Source organism: Lipotes vexillifer, unplaced genomic scaffold, assembly GCF_000442215.2.
Source record: "Lipotes vexillifer unplaced genomic scaffold, Lipotes_vexillifer_v1.1 scaffold575, whole genome shotgun sequence".
Taxonomy (NCBI): domain Eukaryota; kingdom Metazoa; phylum Chordata; class Mammalia; order Artiodactyla; family Lipotidae; genus Lipotes; species Lipotes vexillifer.
Window position 1 is genome coordinate 1,271,463 of NW_006780198.1, and position 5,924 is coordinate 1,277,386.

Genomic DNA, 5,924 nt, shown 5'->3' on the forward strand with positions numbered 1-5,924 from the left:
AAAAAAAAAAAAAAAAAAAAAAAAAAAAAAACCTTGTCCCAGGTCACATGATGAATGAAACCATAAAAAGTTTAAAATGCTATTATTTAAAATTTATTTTCTCATAAAAAATGGTTCCTGAAATGATCATAATTTGAATAACTTACTCTATAGTTATAATACATTATGCCCTGGTCCCGGGCCAGGTCCGGCAGTCCCGGAGCCTCGCGAGATCTCTGTCAGAGCCAGCGCCCTGCAGCCCTGCAGCCGCCGTCACTGTTAGCAAGTCCTTCTTGGGCAGCTCAGTTCTGTGTCTGTTCCAGTTTGCATAAACTTGAAACTCTGCCTGCAGATCATCCATTTTATATTCTTTCTTCTCTGCTCCTAAAACTGCATTTCTTTGTGAAGCCATTATGGAGGTATCAAGGTTTTTAAAAAGTGGACTTATTTTTTAGCTAAAGGAAAGTGCCTGATGCGGCTGGAATCCTCCATCTAATGTCCCTTTCGTGCTTCATCAGTGAGTTTTTTCTTTTCTTTTCTTTTCGTTTTTTGGCTGCGCAGCTTGTGGGATCTTAGTTCCCCGACCAGGGATCGAACCTGGGTCCCCTGCGGTGGAAGCACAGAGCCCTAACCACTGGACCTCCAGGGAATACCCTCATCAGTGATTCTAAATCTTCTTTGGGGTCCCCTCTCCCCCAAGCATGTCTGACCTCAGAGTCGTCCAGAGTGCTCGGAAGCAGGAAGTCTTGGTCATAATTTACTGACGAGCGTTGATCCTAGAGACCTTCAGTGTTCCTGGCACAGGGTGAGGGTGGAGGTCACCACCTGACAGGGCTGCAACTCTGCTAATGACAGCGGGAAAGCATGGGGGTCCCTGCTGTGCACGCTGCTAACCAGTGGGCCTTACCAGATGCCAGGCACTGTGCTGGGAGCTGCACCTATCCATTGTTTCATGAACTTTTACAACCATCCCGTGGGAAAGAAAGCGTGTTTGTTTCTGAAGCCTGCTGTAACAGATTACCACAAATTTAGTGGTCCCAAAGACAGACTTATTATCTTACAATTCTGGAGGAAATGGGTCATCTGGGGTTAAAACCAAGGTGTGGGAAGATTTGTGTTCCTTCCATTCTTTCCAAGGCTCTAGGGGAGAATCCATTTCCTTGCCTTTTCCAGCTTCTCAAGGCCACCCACTTTCCTTGGTTTGTGACCCCTTCCTCCGTTTCCTAAAGGCAGGAGCAAAGCATCTTCAAATCTCTCTCCCTGGCCTCTGCTGCATCCTAACACCTCCTTGCCTGGTTCCAATCCTCCTGTCTCCCTCTTGTAAAGATTACATTGGGCCCACCTGGATAATCCAGGCTAAGCTCCCTAATTCAGGATCTTTAATCACCACTGCAAAGACCCTTTTGCCATGTAGTCACATAGTCTCAGGTTCTGGGGATAAGAATGTGTACTTCTTTGGGGGCCGTTATTCTGTCTACCATTGAAAGTACCATTATTAGTCTCACTTTACAAATAAGGAAACTGAGGCGCAGAATGACTTATCCAAGGCCACACGGCTGGTGTGGAACATTTGGAACTCGAACCCTGTTTGTCAGTGTTTGGTGTGTCAGACTCCCTGGCTTACCCGTTTGGGTCAATGTGTTCCCTTTCTACAATGACTCACTCTCCCCTAGTGGTGAGTGGGTACCTGTGCCTCCCAAACTCTCAGGGGTCCTGGGCAGTGCCTGCACTGAGTAAAATTCTCCCACGTGGTGGGTTCAAAACCATGGGCTGTCGGCTTCAACGCTGAGCTGCGTGGCAGGGCCAGGCTTCAGAAAATGTTCTCCATCCTTCAAACCAGGAGCTTATCGCACCGGAGCTGCCATTAGCCTCCACCCCAATCCCCATCCCTATTTGCTCTGTGCACCTGGTGGGGTTTTGTTTCCTTCCTGGTCCACGGACCAGCAGTATCAGCCTACCCGGGCGCTTGTTAGAAATGCAGAGTCTCTGACCCCACCCAGGCCTGCTGACCCTGAAACCCGGTGGTTCACCTGCACGTTAAAGTTTGAGAAGCAGGGTCTGGAGGACTGCACTCCATCTGGGCTGTTCTCTCCCACCTGCCCTGCAGGTGTCTGGGGCTCTGATGCCAGCAGCTTGGGAGGAAGCATCGGGGAAATGTCTATGCTGCTCTTTCTGTCTTGGCTTCCGTGATTTGGCAGTGGAAGAGCCATCGCCTGGCAGGACTTGGTGAACCCTGCAGCTAGGTTGGGGCAGTGTCCATGGCCAGCGTGTCTGGGGGCCCTACCAGTGCCTCCCACTGCCGCCCCTCTCCTGGCAGTGGCTGGACAGCTGGCCGGGGCAGTGCTGGGCGCCTGGTTCCTCCTCTGTGCACCAGCCTCGGCGAGAGGCAAGGGTGTGTGTGTGTGAAATGACTTTGACCTTGGTGTTTGGTCTGATTCCTCTCACAATGAAAGGGCTTCAACACGTTGGCCTGCACGTTCTGAGCACCGCAGAGTTTTGGCATAGTGGCTGATAAGTATTTTTAGTTCCTTCCTTCTTAGTGTTTGCCAGAAAACCACAGTCATTACTCATGAGCGGGGCAAGCTTATCCCTCCCAGCCTCCAGGAGAGTTGGGCTTGCCCTCAGATGCCCACTGAGGGCCCCCTGCCCTGGGCTTCCCAGCCGTTTCTGAAATCAACATAACGCTTACACCTACAGCAAAGCACAATGTGGTATTTTTAAACAGAATAAGCCCATAGCTTTAAAAAATTAATTTATTTTTAAAATTGTAGTAAAATATACATAACATAAAACTGATCATTTTAACCATTTTAAGTGAACAGTTCAAAGGCATTAAGTACATCTCGTTGTTGTGCAACCATCACCACCATCCATCTCCAGAGCTTTCTCATCGTCCCAAACTGAAAGTCTGTTCCGTTAAACACTAACTCGCTATCCCCCCTCCCCCAGCCCTTGGTAACCACCCTTCTACTTCCTGTCCCTACGCGTTTGACTCCTTTAGGGACCTCATGTGAATGGAATCCTACAATATATATCCTTTTGCAACTGGCACGTTTCTCTGGGCATCGTGTTTTCAAGGTTCATCCGTGTAGTAGCATCCTAAGCTTTTAAAAAAATCACTCACCTAATTGATAAAAGTAATGCTAAATAGAAGGACAAGTACGCTTTTTCTTTTAGGCCAGTAGCTTTTTTTCTTTTTTTGGCTGCACCACGCGGCACATTGGATCTTAGTTCCCCAACCAGGGATAGAATACCGGGCCCCCTGCAGTGGAAGCGCAGAGTCTTAACCACTGGACCGCAGGGAAGTCCCTTGGCAAGTAGTTTCTGATTAGTCCTAGCCCATGTCTGCTAAGGTAGGGCAACATCTGCTTTCAAAAGGATGGCAAACTAGGAGCGTGCCCAATGCAGCCACCCCCCATCTGCCTCGTAGGAATGGTCTGGGGAAAGCTGGCTTGGTCAGCTCAGGAGAGTGTGAAGTCTGCAGGATTAGGGCTTACACATCTTCCCACAGGATGCCAATTACCTCTGCCAAGGGGAAAGTGCCTGCATCCTCAGCATCTTCAATTCTGGTTCCCTGTGTGGATCTTACTTTTAATGGCAGTACCTTCCAGACCACAAGGGACAAGGCTCCCTCCGAAAAATCTCGCCATTGGTGGAAGGATAATGGCCCTAAGGATCTAGTTCAGTAAACATGCTGTTCTTTTGTGATGCTCTTTCCAAATGAAGCTCACACTTTGGGATTAATTAAACTCTCTTCTAGCTGCCTGCCAGTGTAACCTTTCCTTTATGCTTCTTAGGGGGGCACACGATGTAAAAAGTCAAATCTATTATGTTCATGACTCGGAGGGAAAGGTCTGGGGCAAAATTACCTTACACACTGTGTTTTTTTTTTTTTTTTTAATGTCTGAAACATTTATATTAACATATTTCCATACAAATAACCCAAAGAAAGTTTAGTATTAGTTGTTTTTTTGGTTTGTTTGTTTTTTATTTTTTATTTTATTTTATGAGTATTGGATCAAATGTATGGCTCTCTGAGCTGTATGTTAGCTAAATAACAGATTCAACCCAGAAGAGTGATTTGGAATTAAAGACATAAAGATCACTGAGGACAGAGCGAACCCCCAATTTCTTAGTACACTTCAGGGGCGGGGGGGACATTAGAGACATATTTGAAAGTTGGGTGATGACTGTTGAAGCCTCATTCCCTGTTCTTGTTCCAATCTTGCTGTGATTTTGAGTGCATGACATTTAATTAATTTTGCAGTTAATTCTTTGGAGCCTTCCTTTTTTGACAGTGTCGCTAGGCTCTCTCAGCTGGTCAGTCATGACCCTCGCTGAGCCCACACAGGGTCATCTGGCTGCAGCAGGAGGCCGCGAGGAGCAGTGGTAGGTGTGGAGCCGAGATGAGATTTCAGCGCGAGGACGGTTTCCTGGAGGAAGCGTGGTCCAGAAGCTCCATCTCGGTGTCCCATGAGTACCTTTTAAAACTTCCCTTTCCCTGGCCTCAGTTCCAGGAGCTTTAAAAAAATGCTTGCATTTTCAAGAATTTTAAGAAACTTTGTATTGAAGTAACACACACACACACACACACACACACACACACACACAGTAACAAATAAAAAAGTAGAAAAGAGATAATGTTGGAACTCCCCAAAGTGACTTTAACTGTTCCTTGCTTTAATTCTTCTGGAGCTTTCTCTGCTGTTCTATGATAATACCTCTATTTTTTGATTTTTTCAATTATGGGCACCATCTTTTTTTTTTTTTTTTTTTTTGGCCTCTCCCGTTGCGGAGCACAGGCTCCTGATGCGCAGTCTCAGCGGCCATGGCTCACGGGCCCAGCCGCTCCGCAGCATGTGGGATCTTCCCGGACAAGGGCACGAACCTGTGTCCCCTGCATCGGCAGGCGGACTCTCAACCACTGCACCACCAGGGAAGCAGGCACTATCTTTTGACTCCCAAGTAGAAAGATAAAGATTTAGTTCACCTACCCCATCCTTTCCTCCTTGTCGTCGTCTCTCTTTCATTTTTATAACTGCTTTATTGAGCTAGAATTCACATACCATAAAATTCACCCTGTTAAAGTGTACAATTCAGTGGGTTTTGTATGTTCACAAAGTTGTGCAATGATGTCTAAACCCAGTGTGCATCATTCTCTAAATGCAGAGAATTTTCATCTCGCACAAGGAAGCCCCACACATGCTAGCAGTTGGTCCTTACGTACCCTCCTCCCAACCTTTAGCAACTACTAATTTCTTCACATCCCCATCAGCACTTGTTATCTGTGTTTTTTCTTACAGTCATTCTAGTGGATGTGAAATAGTTTCTGATTGTGGTTTTGATTTGCATTTCTCTAATTACTAATGATTTTGAGCATCTTTTCATGAGCTGATTGGTTATTTATAGATCTTCTTTGGAGAAATGTCTATTCAAGTCCTTTGTCTTTTTCAATTGGATTTCTTGTTTATTGTTGAGGTGTAAGAATACTTTATATATTCTGGAAACTAGATCCTCATCAGATATATAATTTGCAAATATTTTCTCACATTCTATGGGTTGTCCATTCTCTTTCTTTCTTTTTTTAATTACTTAATTAATTTATTTTTGACTGCGTTGAGTCTTCATTGTGGTGCACAGGCTTCTCATTGTGGTGGCTTGTCTTGTTGTGGATCACAGGCTCTAGGTGCGTGGGCTTCAGTAGTTGCAGCATGCAAGCTCAGTAGTTGTGGCACACGGGCCCTAGAGCACGCAGGCTTCAGTAATTGTGGCCCATGGGCTCAGTAGTTGTGGCACATGGGCTTAGCTGTTCCGCGGCATGTGGGATTTTCCCGGACCAGGGATTGAACCTGTGTCCCTTGCATTGGCAGGTGGATTCTTAACCACTTCACCACCAGGGAAGACCCTATTCTTGGTTTGTTAAGTGCTATTAATGTGAAAGAGTG

General features: G+C 46.2%; 1 non-coding gene across 1 annotated transcript; it reads right to left on the reverse strand.

The window, feature by feature from the left end:
* Positions 1 to 555: 555 nt before the first annotated feature.
* TRNAG-UCC (transfer RNA glycine (anticodon UCC)) lies at positions 556 to 628 on the reverse strand. Its single transcript has one exon. It is a non-coding gene; the product is annotated as a tRNA-Gly (tRNA).
* Positions 629 to 5,924: the final 5,296 nt, after the last annotated feature.